The sequence below is a fragment of the Podarcis cretensis genome (genome assembly GCF_951804945.1).
Source record: "Podarcis cretensis genome assembly, chromosome: 2".
Taxonomy (NCBI): Eukaryota; Metazoa; Chordata; class Lepidosauria; order Squamata; family Lacertidae; genus Podarcis; species Podarcis cretensis.
Window position 1 is genome coordinate 102,237,570 of NC_137171.1, and position 18,617 is coordinate 102,256,186.

At 45.3% G+C, this 18,617-nt stretch overlaps 1 protein-coding gene across 1 annotated transcript in view; it reads left to right on the forward strand.

Annotated features, from left to right (window-relative positions):
• The window catches only part of PRICKLE2 (prickle planar cell polarity protein 2), a 259,811-nt gene that overhangs the window by 38,182 nt on the left and 203,012 nt on the right, over positions 1 to 18,617 (forward strand). The window lies entirely within an intron of this gene.

An 18,617-nucleotide genomic window follows, 5' to 3' on the forward strand; every position in this document is an offset into this window, starting at 1 on the left:
GAAGGAAGTCTGGCTTGTTATTGAAAATAAATAAAACTAAATGAAAAAAGACGGCCAAAACAAATACCTGAAATGTAACAGAAGAGTTAAAGTGAATAACGGGTCCCATTTCTGTGCTGCTAATAAACTGAGAGAGGGTCCCTTCCCCCAATGAATTGGGCTGCATGCCAATAGAAAGGAGGGAGAGCAATGCAGCCCTCTTAAATGAACTGCAAAAGAATGGAATTGCAGAAAGAATACATTTTCTGTGCACCAGCACTATACATGGAACAGATTTTGACTGTACTTGACCTTTACGGTGTGTAGGCAGATAAATATGTTGATGAAACTCTAGTAAGGTATGAAATGCGAAAGTTGAATATTCAGTTTGTTGCCACCCATTTAAAGTGATTTTGGTTTTGGTGGAAGGCAGAGGCTCACAAGCACCAACAATTTGGCCATTTCCTCTGAACAATGCCCAGCTGCCCCCCACCTTTCCCTTCCTTCTCCCAATTGCCGCCGATTCTAAAAAAAATGTGATTTGCGTTCCAGGGATTTTGACGACACCCACTGAATATATTTGCTGCCGTTTCAAAAGAAAGAGAAGGGAAAATCAACCTTTACACCATACTGTTGCTAAGGGATTTTTTCCTTTTTTAAAAATCTAGGCATTCTTAGCATCTGCAGCTTATAGCGCTATGAGGAGATTGTATGAAGGGAGACAAAAAGTTCCTCTTTGATTTCTTTGGGGAGCCTGGTGATATTTACTGAGAGACTGCTCTGTTGGTTTTTCCCAGCTGTGTTCTGGGGGACCCTAAAGGCACGAGCTTATCAAGGTTCATTTGTAAGATCAGTAAGGGCAGGCGAGCTTTTCCTAAGGCAGCCTTCTCCATCTTTGGGTCTCCCGATGTTCTTGGACCACAACACACACACACACACACACACACACCATCCTCAGTCAGCATGGCCTCCAGTCAGAGGTTATGGGAGTTGTAACCTGACAACATCAGGGAGCTCAAGGCTGGGATGGTTAAGCAGCTGCTGTTTGGGAGCCAGCATATTCACACATTCACACTGTTAAGTTGTGGGTGAACATATCAGACGACACAGAGGTTCTTCAAACAGCTCTTGTTTATTCACAGGCCAGAACAGAACTGAACTGAACTGAAGGCTTCAGCCAGCCTGCTTATATAGAGCTCCACTAGAACGCAACAGTAACCACTTTCTGTAACTATCCAATCACTGAACGTCACTTTCAATCCCTTATTTGCATATGTGGACCTGAGTGAAAACTATCTACAGTATCCCCCTGCTGGCTCAGGGTGAGAACTTCAGTACATAACACCCACTAAACTGTGGTTTGTGCTAACCACAATTAAGAACCTGTGTTTGAGCATCTAGATATATGGCAGGCAACCCACGACTGTGAGCTGCTTGGCCTGTTTTTCCCCTCCATCTGTTCAGGACTCATCCATCTCCACTGTTGGAGGCAGGATGCCTCTGAATACCAGTTCTGCAAGGTGAGAAGAATGCTGTTGTGCTCAGGTCCTGTTTGTGTGCTTCCCACAGCCACCTTGTCACTGTGAGAACACTGGACTAGATGGGCCCTTGGCCTGGTCCAGCAGGGCTCTTTTTTTATTCTTTGGTTCACATGTTCTGCCCTTTTTTCATGGTGCAGCAGCCTTTAAGGCGGAGAAATGTCCTTCCCTGTGGTTTGTCAGCTGTCTGTAAATTAACAGAAACTGTGCTTTGTGGAGCATCTTCAAACTATGGTTTCCAGTTCTGCTTTATCAGCCCCAAACAAACTATCATTTGCGCTCAAGTGTTACAGCAAACCATAGTTTTTGCCAGCTATTGTCACGAAGCTATAAACTGACCAGCTCACTTTAAATAAATCTAGTATCCCTGCACTTTCCAGCTGCTTTTCACTCTTCTGATATCTTGCTTTTAATTCCAGTTGTCTCACTTATGCTTCCGGCTGTTGCCTGTGCTAGTCTCAAAATCTCAGCTCCTTTCCCAACTCCTACAAAGAGCAATGCAGCCTAAAATGAAGAATGAGCCATTTTAGGGTGTGTGTGTGTGTGTGTGTCTAAATGGGTTTTGCTAGCTGCTTGAGTTTTCTTTTGTAGAGAAAGGTCAGATAGAAATGATTTCTTCCCCCTCACGTATTTTTAACTTCACTTTCTGCTACAGACGCCTGGCCAAACGTATTATTGCTTTAGAAACAGAACATAGACATCCACACATGATTCATGCGCGCTGCTGCCAGAGATATGTCATATCTTCTGTAGCCCGCTCGGCTCACGGTAGGTGTGGTTTGCTTCTCGTTTCCTGACACCCGCACCAGATCATTATTAAAGTAAAAGAAAGAAGAAGAAGAAGAAGAAGAAGAAGAAGAAGAAGAAGAAGAAGAAGCAGCAGCAGCAGCAGCTTTCCAGATTACTTTTCCATGGCTGTCTTATACAGCATTCTTAGGGCCCAAAGCGGGGTGCTCCTTTTCTTGTCCCGAGCTCTCGCGCATGTGCAAGAACGCGAGACCAAGACGCTCATTTTTTGGTCTTGCGAGACCAAGAAACGAGCATCTTTTGGCTGGGTGCTCTGGTGTGACCCTGCTGACTTATGCCAGAGCAGGACATTCCAGGATCCAATCAGAAGCCAGGATTGGTGTGACATTAACATATGAGAGTGCTGGAGGTGAAATAGTCAATCAGAACCCAGAGGGACTATAAAACCAGCTCTGGGAGGGGCGAAGGTGGAGTTCGTTGGGAGTTGGGTGGTTGGTTGGCGTGGGAGTGAATTGGGATAGAGTCTGTGGTTAGGTTGAGTTAGTGTAGCGAAATAAGCTGAGTCAGGAACAGTTAGGGGCTAGGAAGACAAATAAATATCTGAGAGGTGGTTTAGTGAGTGAGAGCAGGTAGCGGAAGTTATAGGTCTGGATAGTCACCCCATGATTGTAATTGACCGATACCGTTTATGAAACCACACGCTTGTTAAACTGCAATAAATAAACGGAGGTTTATGTTTCAATTTAACCCTGACTGGACTCAGTATTGTACCTGGGTGGTGGCAGCGAGAAATAAAGGGATCAATAGACGGTGAAACGTCCAGGGACCCTATGTGATCGCCACAATTGTCTTCTGTGATTCCAGGATGTTCCGCTTAACATGGGACCGTTGAAGGGTATGGTATATCCTGCTTGATGGAGGTTCCCATCCAATGCCACTTGCCTTTTTATTTCTTCTATTTTGTTTCGGTTGCTTACAGTTAGCAGAAGTTCATACGTGTTGAATATGTTGCTCGAATCCTCCGTTCAGTGCTTTTTTTTTAATCAGTTAGCAGCGAGGTTTGCTGAGCAGCTCTGTCCCAAGGGTTGTGACACCTGTAGAACTTCATTTGATCTGTTTTCTAGTTGGATTGTTATCTGCTGTTACTCTTTGGCTGCTGTTTTGTCCACCACGCTTTTGCAGAGAGGTTTTTGCCTCCATTTCTTAGAGTGGGAGGAAGGGGGCCACTTAGCATAGCCTTACTAAAGTCAAGCAATCTTATTTTTTTATCACTAACCAGGTTTTGACATTAGGATTTTTAGGTACATAAGGAGAGACCTGCAAGGATATTACTAGAGCCTATGAGTCTAGTGTTCTGTTTCTCAGTGGCCAGTCAGAAGCTTCTGGAAAGAAGCAGTGGTCCTCTCCCAATGTTGGACCCCAACAACTGGCACATTTCTTCTGATCATGGAGGTAGAACATAGTCCTCATGGCTAGCAGTCCCCCTTATCCACCATGACTTTGTCCATTCCTCTTTCAAAACCATGTCAGTTGATGGCATTGTACCACATCATGTGGCAGTGAGTCCCACAGTTTAACGATGCAAAGAAGCCTTTTGTTTTTGTTCATACTCAAGAACTCTTGCAGTCAGCTTCACTGGATAGCACTGAGTTCTAGTGGAGAAAAATGACCATCTATGTTTTCTTCTTCACACCATGCACAATTCTATAAACCTCTATCATATCCATTTTTTATTGCTATTTTTTTAAAAAAACAAACAAACCAAAAATGCCCCAAAGCATTCTTCTGATAAAGAAGTTGCTGGACACATTTTGGTTGTCACTTTCTGCAGGTAGCTCCGCATTCTTCTGCTCTAGTCTGGCCCTGTGTGGACTGCCATGTCCACTTTGAGAAAGATGGAGACCAACTGGAATGTCCTCAGAAGAGGGCAGTGAAACTGCTCAGAGCTTTGGAAAGCAAGTCCTGTAAGGAAAGGCTGAAGGAACCTGGTTTGGAAGAGAAAAGGCTGATGATGATCTTCAAATACCTGAAGGGTCATCACATTGAAAAGGGCAAAACTTGTTTGCTGCTGCCCCAGAAGGCAGGATTAGGGATGCATTGAGATGTGGGGAATATTGCATTAGTTTCCCTGATTATAATGCTAACACACCTGTCCTGTTTTCAAATGTTCCTTTCGCATTGCAGTACTTGTCACAACTGTGACTTCTCGGCCGGTACCAGCATGAATGACATTGGACAACGTCCCTATTCTCCTCCATTCCCCCATGAAAATGACAGGAAAGAACAGCATGCAGGCATACAGTCCCAAATTCTATCACTTTACTCCCACAGTTTTCTGAGTTAAGGAGACTGTAAATGGATTTTCCCCTCCCCCCCCCTGTAATCAAATAACATGGAAGCGTGATATATTACATTAGTTTTACAGAAGAAGCTTTCACATCATGTGAAAACTCAAATATAATAATGGAACTTAACAGTTGGGGAAGCATCGGGGAAATGGAATAAACGCCTGTGTGGATGCAGCCAAGATCTAACGGCGTTGTTTTAGGAGGACAGATTTCATGTGAATGTTGTAGCAAAAATTCTTGCTGATAGCAGCAGCCTGACAATGAGATAGTTGTGGGATGGTGGTGTCTCTTCAGACAGAGGCTAGGCCAGGCTTCCTCAACCTCGACCCTCCAGTTGTTTTGAGACTACAATTCCCAGGATCCCTGACCACTGGTCCTGCTAGCTAGGGATCATGGGAGTTGTAGGCCAAAAACATCTGGAGGACTGAGGTTGAGGAAGCCTGGGCTAGGCAGCCGTCTGTTTAGGATACCGTACTCTGGATTTCCTGGACTTAATGGCTTATAGCCCCCCCCCCCAACTCAGGTCATGCAGTCATTGGGGGCAATGCCAGTTGTCAGTGTGGAGGGGAGAGTGGAATTGACGTAGAGTAGGTGAAATATTTTTTTTTTGGGTGGGGGGAGATCTGATGTGGCCCCTCTTTCCACGCCCAGGCACAAAGCAGTGATAGCTTTACATCTCCACCACCCTCTGGTGAGTTCTGAAATACTGAGTTCCCTGTCTCTCGCTTAGTGCCTCCTCCTCACTTCCCGGATGTGTTTCACCACTGAGTGAAGCTGCGACGTCCATGCTTTGTTTGATGCATTCCTTTGCAAGCACTTATTTCCCCACCTGCTTAACGTCTCATCATAACTTATCCTCTCCCCGTGAAGACTCAGAAGAAGCAGTTCTGCTGAGCAGTTCTGCCTTCTTAGCATCGTCTGCCTTTGCCGCTCCTGCTCGAAGTTGGGGGCTGGGAGGAGGTGATCTGACTGGATCGCCAAGGGTGGCTTTCTTTAGCGCCTCAGGTGTCATCCTCCTTCTCCCACCACCAGCTCCTTCTTGGGTGCAGCAATTGTACGACACGGGCATTGTTTAACTCTTGCCACAATTATGAAGGGAAAAACCTCTCCTTCCCCTCTTTGGCTCATCACCCCCCGCCCTCTTCGCTCTGGAGAGCTGTGGCGCTGTGATGCTACTACTTTAAAATATCACTGTTGCTGTTTCTTATTAAAACAGAGCTGGCATCTGTTGCCATGGAAACTGGCAAACTAATTATAAGGAGTTTTTGAGTCAGCGGAGGTAACAAGTCATCCCACCCGTATAAAAGATATATGAGAGAGAACAGGCATGGGTTGCAACAGTGATGAACCAGGGATCGGACTGAATTAATTCCAGGAGCTCGTTGTGTGACTGCAGCGCACTTGGAGGAAGACGCTCTGGAAGCAGGAGCTAGGGTAGCCTCGGCCAACCTGGTGCCTGCCAGATGTTGTCAGACTACAACTCCCATGTTCCTTTACTATTGGCAGCACTAGCAGTGACTGCTCACTGGAAGGACAGATCCTGAAGCTGAGGCTCCAATACTTTGGCCACCTCATGAGAAGAGAAGACTCCCTGGAAAAGACCCTGATGTTGGAAAAGATGGAGGGCACAAGGAGAAGGGGACGACAGAGGATGAGATGGTTGGACAGTGTTCTCGAAGCTATCAGCATGAGTCTGACCAAACTGCGGGAGGCAGTGGAAGACAGGAGTGCCTGGTGTGCTCTGGTCCAAGGGGTCACGAAGAGCCGGACACGACTAAACGACTAAACAACAACAAGCAGTGACTGATGGGTGTTGTAGTCTAGCAACACCCAGGGGAAGCTGAGCTGCAGGATCATAGAATTGGGATATTGAAGGCCCTGCTGAATGCAACCCAGCAGAAAGCCCACCGCCACCTTCCAACACAGTCTGTTTCATTGTGAAATGGCTCTGACCGTTTGGAAGTTTCTCCTAAGGTTAAGCCCCAATCTGCTTCCCTGCATTTCCTGCTGACTCTAGTCCTCGAGCAACAGAGAACAAGTCTGGTCCATCTTCTGCATGACAGACCTAGCTCAGTGCAATGCTGAGCAGCAGGCAAGTTGTTGCTGTAAGTGTGTATTCTGCTGTGTTTGGGGAACAGCAGATACAATCTGAAACACACCTGCACTCAACAAGGAACTGTGATAAACTTGGTATGGTCTGACTTGCATGTCATGCCAAGCCATTGTTTAGTGTGAGCACACAAGCACTGGGAGAGGAGATAGCGCTTGTTTACCTTCTTCCCAGTTGTTCTGCTGCTGCTTGCCTAGGACATACCTTTTGTTTGGGTCACTTGTGACATTCCAGACAATGCTGGACTCCAACTCCCATCATCCTTTGCCAATGGCTGTGCTAGCAGTGGCTGATGGAAACGGGAATCTAGCAGCATCTTGAGGGCCACAATAAAGTACGGTAATAAAGCAAATCAAGTACAATAACAGAACTCACAGAAAGCCACAAAAAGCTCAAGCAAACAAACAATAAACTACATGTGATTCTTAAAAACATTCTTCAGAAATGGGTTTGGGGGTTTTTGAAACTCAGAACCAGAAATGCTCTGCCATGGGTCCCTACCAGCCTAATACTGATGAAAGAGGGAAGTGATGTGTTATGTAGTGAAGTTTCACCCTGGGCCAGCAGGGGGATACTGTATATAGTTTTCACTCAGGTCTGTAGATAGTTTTCACTCAGGTCCACGTCAGTTATTTTAGGCGGGAAACTCTGGGTTGTTGTTGCTACAATGTTGACAGCCGGCTGCCTATAAAAGCAGGCCGGCTGAGCTGTTTGCTGTTCAGTTCTGTCCAGCTTGCAAGTAAAGAGCTGCTATGGAGAAATCGCTGTGTCGTCTGCTATGTTCGCCCACAACTTAACATGATGTTTAAGAAAATGACTGTCCATACAAGGAAACCGTGGTAGAGATAGGCAGGTTTCTTAAAGGGGAACCTGTGGCCTTTCAGAGGTCAGCATGATCGGTTGTCACAAAGGGATGGGAGAGAGATTTGATTCAGTTCCCACTTAAAGGCGAATCTATCAAATCCAGAATTTCCAAAAAAGAGCTACCCTTTAACATTTGCATTTACCCAAATTTTGCAATGCGGTTCTCCAGCCAAGTAGTGTTTCCAAAATTGCATCTCTTAAGGGAAAGTGTACATAAAAATACATATATAGGTGAAAATAATATAATACAGAGATGCATTATATCAGAGAAGATTGCTCTAAAAGACGTGCGCGTTAGTCAAAACTGTGTATAAAATGGGTTCATTAGGAGAAATTCACACTAAAATGCTGATGAATTTTCATGATTTGAAAACAAAAATGCAAATTGCTGGGAAAGGTGGGGAACTAAATTTAAGATTGCAAAATCGAGAAACTCAGAGAACTGAAATTGACAGATTTGCCAGGCATGATGGGAGTTGTAGTACAACAACAGTGGGGGGGGGCTGCAGGTTCTCCACCCCTGTCCTAAAGCAAACCCTCATGTGACTGAAACATACTGGCTGTGTAAAACCATGAGCTGTCTCATGTCTAACACTGGATTCTAGTTGAAGTCATGTGTGTGTAGGATGGCTAAAGACTCACAAACCAAACTGTACTTCAAGAACAGGCTCAAACTGTTGATCTGACTTTCCTGTTACGTGGCAGCAAATCTGTGTGGCTGGTGAAGAGGCCGGAATGAGAATTAAGTATACACAATGTACCCCACCCAAAAAGTCTCTGAGTTATTCCTTTGTGCCTGCCACAAATCTGGAGTAATCTTGATTCTTTCCTTGACCTGTGCTCATATTTCTCCTCTTGAGAGTTTTATGACATTAATTGGCCATTGCATCAGTTTCAATTTGCATGAATCAACCAGGTACTGAGTCACAGATTTGCTGCATGGCACTAATTTTGTTCCAGCTATTCAGCATGTGTGTTACAAGGCAAGTATATGCTGTAGTATGGACATGGTCCTTGTCCAGTCTTCCCCAACTTGGTACCCTCCAGATGTTGTTGGATTGCAGCTTCCATTGCCTCTGTTCTGGAATTTCAGCTAGAGGAGGAAGGCTGTTACAGGAGGAACCCTGTAGCAGCTATTTTTCACATGCATTTTCCATCTTCTCTGATAGAACTCTGGTTCACCTACATGGGGGTCCCAGGAGAGCCCCATCCAAGGACTAAGCAGACCCAGACCTGCTTACTTTCACAAGGTTCCTTCATCATGTTCCTTCAGTTCACAGGAGGGAAGCCTGTGGCCCTCTAGATGTTCTTGGACCACAACTCCCATAATCCCTGACCGTTGGTCATGCTGATTGGGGCTGGTGGAACTTAAGAACATAAGAAGAGTCATGCTGGATCAGGCCACTGGCTCATTTAGTCCAGCATCCTATTCTCACAGTGGGAAACCAGATGCCTTCAGGAACCCCACAAGCATAACTAGAGTGCAACAGCCTTTTCTCCCCACTTGTGACTTCCAGCAACTGGTCTTCAGAGACACATTGCCTCCAACTGTAGAGGCAGAACTTTGAGCTCAGCAACATCTGGCCACCACAAATTCAAATCTTTCCAGAGTCTGTCCTGCTTCTAAACTGCATGAAATGTGGCTTTGTTTTAATCAACAAAAAAGCAAGTACAGTGGTACCTCTGGTTATGAACTTAATTCGTTCTGGAGGTGCGTTCTTAACCTGAAACTGTTCTTAACCTGAGGTACCACTTTAGCTAATGGGGCCTCCCGCTGCTGGCACTCCGGCAGCGCACAATTTCTGTTCTCATCCTGAGGTAAAGTTCTTAACCCGAGGTACTACTTCTGGGTTAGCGGAGTCTGTAACCCGAAGTGTTTGTAACCCGAGGTGTTTGTAACCCGAGGTACCACTGTACAGTGGAACCTCGGTTTACGAACTTAATCCATTCCTGAAGTCCGTTCTTAAACTGAATCCGTTCTTAAACCGAGGCACGCTTTCCCTAATGAGGCCTCCCACCACCAGTGCCCTTCCACTGCTTGGTTTCCATTTGTAGACCGAGGTAAAGTTCTCAAATTACTTCTGGTTTTGTGGAGTTCATAAACCGAATCGTTCATAAACAAGACTGTTCTTAAACTGAGGTACCATTGTAGATATGTCGGGCCAAGCTAGACAGGATGGATCCAGCCATGGTCGTTGCTTGTAGGTCTTCCCTGGGTTAAGATCTTATTTTAACCTGAAAAGGAGTACATTAGCCCTTGCCCTACTCCACTATAAATCACGAATTCATTCGCTGTCGTCTGTGATTGTGGCACACGGACAGGTGAATAAACAAATGTGACTGCCTCCATCATCCTTCAGTTTGCAGCCTAAGACGAGGAAGTCACTTAATAAATCCCCATGAAATATTAACGTAAGGTAATGCACGAGCAGCTTATGCCTAAAGCCTGAGAAGGAGAGGCAAGAGGCAAGACTGTTAGATTGGAATTCAATTATGTATGAACAGTCCTTTTCAGCGAGAGATTTTGTCCCCTCCACAATAGGCTGGAATGGCTGTGAAACCGACACTCATCTTCCATCTGGCTCCCTGAAATAAGGTTTAGTGGGAGCCACCTCTTTCACTGAATTCATATTGTTCTATTCCATTTGGAATGGTCTGGAGGCATTTTATCCTTGTATTGATTTTATCTGTTTTTATAATTGCGTTTTCCATTACGGTAACCTGCCCTGGGAGCATGTGGGGAAGGGTGAGTAAGGAATTGTATAAATAAAATTAATAAATAGTAAATAGTGTGTACTTTGTGCACATGAGAAGAAATGGAAGCCCTATTAGTTGGTACTCTTGCATTTGCCACATGTGAACATATGCATTGGAACATATCGGGTGGCTTCTTTTCTGTTGAATTTCATATAGATGTTAGACATGGACTCCTGATGTTGAGCTGGAGCCACTAGCAATGAGTAGGTACAGTGGTATCTTGGGTTACATACGCTTCAGGTTATAGACTCCGCTAACCCAGAAATAGTACCTCGGGTTAAGAACTTTGCTTAAGGATAAGAACAGAAATCGTGCTCCGGCGGTGTAGCGAGAGGGAGAGGCCCCATTAGCTAAAGTGGTGCTTCAGGTTAAGAACAGACCTCCGGAACAAATTAAGTACTTAACCTGAGGTACCACTGTATAGCCAATACGGTGCACTCTGGGCATTGCTGAACTACAACTCCCATCATCCATGACCATTGGCCATGTTGGCTGGGACTAATGGGCGTTGTAGTCCAACAATACCCCGAGGGTACCACGTCGGATACGCTAATGCTACTACAGCTTCCCCACAACTACTTGCCTGCACGTCAACGTCCTTTTGTCATTTCTGTACAAATAGCCATGCCAGCAACCTATCTCTTCTCTGAACACCACTTCTCCTCTGTTATCGCACATGTACCTCTGGCAGCCATTAGCAAAACATCAGCCATGATGGCGCGAACACCATTTATGAAACCACAAATTACCTCTCACCCACACTGGAAATTAAAACGCTGCTGACATTTTTGGACCAATACAAAGCCTGTTTTCATTTATCAAATAACCATATGACTGGTGTTACTTTATAAAAGTTTATACATTTGGAACTCATAAATATTATGGCGTGTGTGTGTGTCCGTAACGCGCCCATTATGCAAAGAGTAGTCCTGGTTTTTCTTGTGTGTTGTAAAAAAAAGTTTGGTTGTTTTTTTACATGTTTTCCTTGGGCTGAGTCAGCCACATGTTAAAATAAATTTTGCCAATAGTAACATTTCTCTCTGGAGGCTTACTACATCTTAATAAAGCAGTGTGTGGGTGGCAAACATAAGCAGGTAAGTGACCACACGGGTGTTGGTGCTAAGGATACTTTCACTTTTGTTTATCCAAACTGATAGCCGTGGCACAGGGCATGTTCATGGTTTGGCCGGCTTGGGTTTCTCATGTGGTTTGCTCCAGCTGCAGAGTGAGTTCCTGGAGCTGGGTTTGAGGGTTCCTCCTCCATGCAACCATAGCGTTCTGTGCCCACCCAGTGAACCCTTTCTGTCTGAGAGGCTGCAGCAGGTGATGGAACAGACTTGTTCAAGGCTGCAAGGAAGCAGATTCCAGCTGAGCATTAGGAGAAACTCCCCAATAGCAAGAACTGCATGACAGTAGAACAGACTACAATGGGAATGTTCATAGTCAGGTGGTAGAATGTCCGCTTTTACATGCAATGAGCTCTACGTGGGGCTACCTTTGAAGGTGACTTGGAAACTGCAATTAATCCAGAATGTGGCAGCTAGACTGGTGACTGGGAGTGGCCGCCGGGACCACATAACATTGGTCCTGAGAGATTTGCATTGGCTCCCAGTACGTTTCTGAGCACAATTCAAAGTGTTGGTGCTGACCTTTAAAGCCCTAAATGGCCTCGGTCCTGTATACCTGAAGGAGCGTCTCCACCCCAATCGTTCAGCCCGGGCACTGAGATCCAGCACCGAGGGCCTTCTGGCGGTTCCCTCATTGCAAGAAGTGAGGTTACAGGGAACCAGGCAGAGGGCCTAACCCTGTGGAACACCCTCCCTTCAGATGTGAAGGAAATAAGCAGCTAACTTCTCTTTAAAAGACATCTGAAGGCAGTACTGTTTAGGGAAGTTTTTAATATTTAATGCTGTATTGTTTTTAACACTCGATTGGGAGCCGCCCAGAGTGGCTGGGGAAATTCAGCCATATGGGCAGGGTATAAATAATAAATTATTATTATTATTATTATTATTATTATTATTATTATTATTATGCAGAAGGTCCCATGTTCACCCCCTGTGAGAGACTCCCTGGCTGAGCTCGAGAGCTTCTAGCAGTCTGTGTAGATAATACTAAGCTAGATGGATCAATGAACTGACTCCGTATTAGGCAGTTTCCTGCATCTTGTGTGGCCCTGCTTTGCTGGAAGCATTGGAGCAAAGGCTGGGTGGCCATCTCTCAGAGATGCTCCATTGAACAGATCCTTCACTGACCTCCAAAGCCACTCCAAACTGTGAATGAATCTGTTTCTGCAGGAAAACTTGAGATGGTACTGCCGTTGGAATGCTATGAGGTCAGCAACAGCTGCCCATTACTAGATGTTAAATGTATCTCTTCAGCTGGCAATGACCAAATCATCATGACCTCAGCAAAGAGCAATGCTATGGCCAAATATCCAACTAGCTACTCCAGTGTTTGGCTTTGATGTGATATCAGTTATGAAAGTAAAAAGAGCCTTGCTAGATCAGACTGACGGCCCACTGGGTCTGGCATCGACCATAGGCAGCAGGTGACACTGGGAAGTTCAGAAGCAAAGCATGGAGGCAACAGAGATACACTGTCTCTGAACATGGATGGTCAATTATCCTATTGCCCCTAACAGCTGTTCATAGATTTATCATGGCTAATAATCCTTGAGCAGGTTGGCTATGTAGTTGTGTTCCTCATGAGGAACCTGGATTGTGGCTGTGCAGGGATTGTCCATGCAGATTTTCAGCTGATCCAGCCATATGTCTCCCCAACCAACACCTGATATCACAAAGGATGATTTTGGGTGCATTTGGTTCAGGGATATTGACCTCGTAGCCCAAATGCTGGGCCACATTTGGCTCGTGTGACAGAAGTTCCCCGGCTCTGCCCAGAGTGACTGGGGCAACCCAGACCAATGCGTGGGTTACAAATAATAACATTATTAATATTGATATTATTATTATTACTACAATGTATTCCCTGCTCCTTCACCCATCTTACTTGCTGTAGAGACTGATGGAAGGAATCCATTTGACTTCTCTGAAGTCTCCCTGTTTTGCTTCAGTCCACCTTTCACACCTTTGTTGTCTGAAGTCCCCTCAGGTTCCTGACTGATTTCCCCTTCTCTCCATGTATTTAAAGAAATGTCATTGTTTGCTTTTAATGGCTTGGGGAATTTGCTGCCACAGCACCATAAACTACCTAATATTCTTGCCTGTCCTTTGCATGGGGGCTATAGCGCATAAAGCAGCCTTTTGGAAACCTTTCCTGATTATACACATAGGTATTGATTGCTTCTCAGTCACAAGTTATGAACACAATAGTATGCGTGTTGCCCTTACTCCTGAAAAGTCCTCGCTAATTACTAACACTTGTCACACTGGGAGATTTCCCTGAATATAAAACATAAAGCAGGGAGGGCCAGTCTCACATTTTGGACCAATTAGCAGTGTTTTGGAACTGTTTCCTTAGAAATTTCATAGGGCTTCCCCCCCCCCCCCCGTGCTTCTCATTTCCCCCCTTCTTGTAAAACAAGTTCTTGCAGATCCACTCCACGTTGTTCGGGTTGCTTTTTGGACTGCGTTTCTCGTTCGCAAATTGGATTGATTTTCACAAAGGCAGTGAAACAACCATTTATCAGCCCTAAAGCACACAGGTCCTGGCTGCCTTATCACTTCCGGGCTTCTCTTGCAAACCCTCACCCACTGTCAATTAACAACAGTTTTTTAAAAATATATTATATTTGATGTTGAGGTGCTGTCTTTCTGTGGGCATGATGCTCATTTTCATCTAAATCAGGTGAGGGCTTTGGGAGAGCTCTCCTGTGCCTGGAATTGAGGATGGACTGGGTGAGGGAATAGAAAGCTGGCCTGAAACACAGCTGTGATTAAATGGAGCTGATGTGTTTGGATATCCATTTGCTGAGGGAGAAGATTTTCAGCCAATGCTAGATGAAGTTTATTCTCTACGTATTTATTTTATTTTGAAAATTTGCATACAATTTAATCACAGTTGTCTCTAAGTGAAACTAAAAATGAGCTAAAAGAATAAAGTAAGAATTCAGTTTTAAAGCTATTGGAGTTTCTAAAAAGTATTTAGTAAGTGCCAGAAAGTTCTACATGGAGCAGACTGGTCTGGCCTCAACTAGAAGGGAGTTCCATAAAATTTGGCCCACAATAACAAATGCACAGTTCCTGGTATATATGAGTTGTCCATCCAAGTTATTGGGGGCCACTAATGGTACCTCCTCTGAAGACTTTGTTGATCAGGCAGAAAAATAATTGACCTGGTGATTTTGCTGATATTCATATACTGCTGTCGCATGGATGGGACATCCATCTATAAAAGTGGATAGGTTCTCTTTTGCAAACAGGATCTGCATTGTTCTTGCACATTGCATTTGTGTCGTTATATGCAATCATTCTAAAAAGCAGATAGTGGCACAGACCTGAATCATATTTGCACATCATCTTGCAGTCCATTCAAAAGCAAGGACAGCTGTTCAAATTACATGATAAACCAGCCACATGTACAGTTAAGCCGCTGCTTTGTATTTGCAGATAGGATGGTGATAAAGTGCATGTTTCTCATTTCCGGAGCAGAGAAATCACAGATATCCAAAGCTGCCATGATATTGAAATATTGGTGATTCTTATTAACCCCTCCCTTCTTCCCCCAGTACTGTCTCCTCCTCACTGTCCAATATATTCCACCCTACCCTTACCCCACTCCACCTGGGTCTACTTATCTGCATCCCAACCTCTTAGAGTGTTGAATTTATCCAGGCTTCAACTTGAGCAGATTGTTTTAATTGCTCTCATTGCCATGTTGTTGTGCTAAACTCAAGACAGATGGCGCTTAAAAACAGACCACACAGGGAGACAAGCCACCTTGTGCTCGCTTGCCAAGCTCCACAGCCCCTGTGCGGAGCAAAGAGGGACCTGCTTCCTTTTCGGAAGATGGCAGCTAGTGGAAATTTAAAAAGAAAAAGAAAGCAGAAGTAGCAGCAGCCAGGGATTGGCAGAGATCCAGCAAAATCTCTCCTTGCCTGTTTGAGGATTAAGATTTTTTCGCAACAGGCAAGGAGACGACAAAGAGGCCTGTGCTGAAAGCAGACAAGGCTCCTGGGTGCCCCTTTTTGACCTGTTGGTTTTGTGTCTACGACTGTCAGTAGAGCTCTGCTGAGAAAGCCACAGAACGTCCTCTAATTCCCAAGCAGTTGAGCTTGCCCTTGTTTGTTATCGGAGGAGTCCTTTTCGGGCTGAAAGTGGTGTGTGATGGATTTGGTACACACATCTGCAGAAAGGGAGCAGTGGTAGGTTCATGATTTCACCTCTGCTGCACAGCTCAGTGGCAGAGCACGTGGCCTGCATGCCAGGGGTCCCAAATTCAATCCTTGGCATTTCCAAACAGCCTGAACGATGGTGCTGAGTTAAATGAACCAAGGATCTGGCTCAGGACATCCTGTGTTCCTGAAGATGACCATATGGATGTTCAGTCAGAAGCAAGGCCTTCCTGCCCAATGGTGTACACAGGGCTGCAGTCTTAATGGGCTGAACAGCTGCTGCTCAATTGCCTGGATTAGGATTAGTTGTTTATCTGGAACATTCCTCTGAGGTCCAGCACCGAGGGCCTTCTGGCAGTTCCCTCGCTGCGAGAAGCCAAGTTACAGGGAACCAGGCAGAGGGCCTTCTCGGTAGTGGCCCCCGCCCTGTGGAACGCCCTCCAACCAGATGTCAAAGAGAAAAACAACTACCAGACTTTTAGAAGACACCCAAAGGCAGCCCTGTTTAGGGAAGCTTTTAATGTTTAATAGACTATTGTATTTTAATATTCTGTGGGAAACCCAGCCAAATGGGCAGGGTATAAATAAATTATTATTATTATTATTATTATTATTAGTCACCTCTCACCAAGGTCTCGAGATGGAGCTTGTAGTGAAAAGGAAATGCAAGCAAATAAGATGCAGCCACGCAGAAATAATTTTAAAAATCACCCCAAAGTGGAATTGCTCATCAGCAAAAGCCTGGCTAGAGGAATATGTGTTAAGGAGGTGCTGGAATGCCATCCAGGATGGCAATTCCACATAGAGGGTGCCACTACCCAAAAGGCTCACTCCCTAGGAGCTGCCAATTGAACCTCCATTGTAATGGTTGCATTAGGTGCTAGGGAAGAAGGTCCCAAGTTGTACAGGTGTCAGGGACTGGGCAGAGGAGGAATGGTGGAGACCACCTCCCCATTCTGACCCTTCCAGGGAGGAGGAAGAGGAAGACAGTATAGAAGTGGAGGAAGTGGGAGAGACGGGGTGGGGGTGGGGGGGTGGAGATTCACTAGGGACAATGCCGTTATCCAAGAGGCTGGGTTCCATAGCCTCTCTCTGTAAAGAATGAAATAAAAAAGGACTATAAGAAGCTTTTCCTTGTCTTTATAATTCCTGGGCAACCAGCCGGGAGCCACTGACAGCATCCTGACAAAAGGCTTTTACAGATCGAAACCAAAATATTGACCCCAGCTCAGTAACTTATTGACAGCCAGTTTAATTCTTTTAGAAATGGTACAATGTAAGATACCCCACTGAGCAATCTAGTGATTGCTCCTACTACTCCTGCTGCAATTAAATAATTCAGCGCCTCCCAAACCACCGTCTCAAGGCAATTTAAACATAAAATAGCTAAAAACACAAAAGCAACACTAAACGAAAACCCTAGCAAATGAGCACATGTAGTAAAGACCCATTTATCCAGCTGGAAAAACCTGCCAGAACAAAAATGCTTCAACTGTTTCCGGAAAGTGCCGGTGGTGAGCACCTGCTGTACCTCAACAGCAGTGTTCAAGAATAGTTGCAGCTGGCTCCCTGGCTGAAGCTGGTAATGGCACACAAGGCACTTCTGCTACCTGAGTTTCTGGGGCAGATACGGATCTAGGAATAACTCCAGACTGTGTGCCTGCTCCTTCAGGAGAATAACCCAATCTGAAACAAGCATATCGCCCAATTCCAGGGCCCAGAAATGAACCTCCTCCATCTTGTCTGGTTATTTATTAGCCCTCACCCACCCTGTTGTTGCATCCAGGCAGCAGCTCAGAACATGCACAGCCTCACCCTGTTCAGATGTCATAGAGCTAGGCATTATCAGCGTACTTTTTAGCGGCTGTTGTGCAAACTCTTGGCAGCTCTGCTGCAGCTAGAGCATCCGCTTGGGATCAGCTCACCAGACTTAATTTAAAATGATTCGAAACCATGATCTTATCTTATCTTAATCCACTCTCAGCTCCTGCACAAAAGTGGAACAGAGGTAGCCAATGTGGTCTTTCCATATGTGGTCGGACACTGACTCCCATCAGCCCCAGCCAGCACGGCCAATGGTCAGGAATGATGGGAGGTGGAGTCATAGCTGTCAAGCGTCCCTTATTTGGTGGGACAGTCCCTTATCCCAGCGCCGTTTCCTGCTGCTATCCCTTATTGATGATGTCCCTTAAATTTCCCGGGTTTCAAAGGAAAGGAGGGAGGCCAGGGAGGAGGGAGGCTTCAACTGTGTTGCTTGGCTGCGTTGCTTACCCAATAAGGAGTCTAAGAACGACTGGGGGGTGGAGCTTGCATGCCTTGTGCTGATCAAATCGGCTGCATTGCCTGGGGACTCACCTTTGCTCAGCGCTTCCCAGCAGAGAGGTGACGGTGGTTTTCCTTGAGGCTTGAGGCTTTGTTTGGCTGCTGGCTGGGCTTTCTGCCTTTGGCTCAGAAGGGCTCAGAAGTTGAACATACCTGTGCCTGGAAAATCCCTTTTTTTGGCTGCTGATCCCTTATTTTTGAGGCTGCTGGTCCCTTATTTTCAAATCTGTAAGTTGACAGCTATGGGTGGAGTCCTACAGGATCTTGGACTGGGGAAGAGAAAGGCCTCAAACATTCTACGTTCTTGCCATCTATGATGGAAAACACAGGTGAGCAGCATTTGATAGGTTACATAACCCAATCAATTTCCTCTAAACTAGCTGTGGTAGGCACTTCAGATTTCCCATTTTCAGATTTATCACTGCAATTTATTGCTCTCCAACATGCATACTTTTCGCGAAAGCAGCTGTGAATTCATTTGTGAGATCTCAATTCTTTCACAACGGGTGGTCTGATGGTCCAGCTAGTCCTCCAGCAGGTTCCTGCTTCTGTTATAATTTTGCAATTTCCTGTGACGTGACTTTTGTATTATCAGCAAAGTGCCCTTCAGATTCTTTCTCAGCCTACCCTATCCTGCTTTGTTTAATTTAAACAGC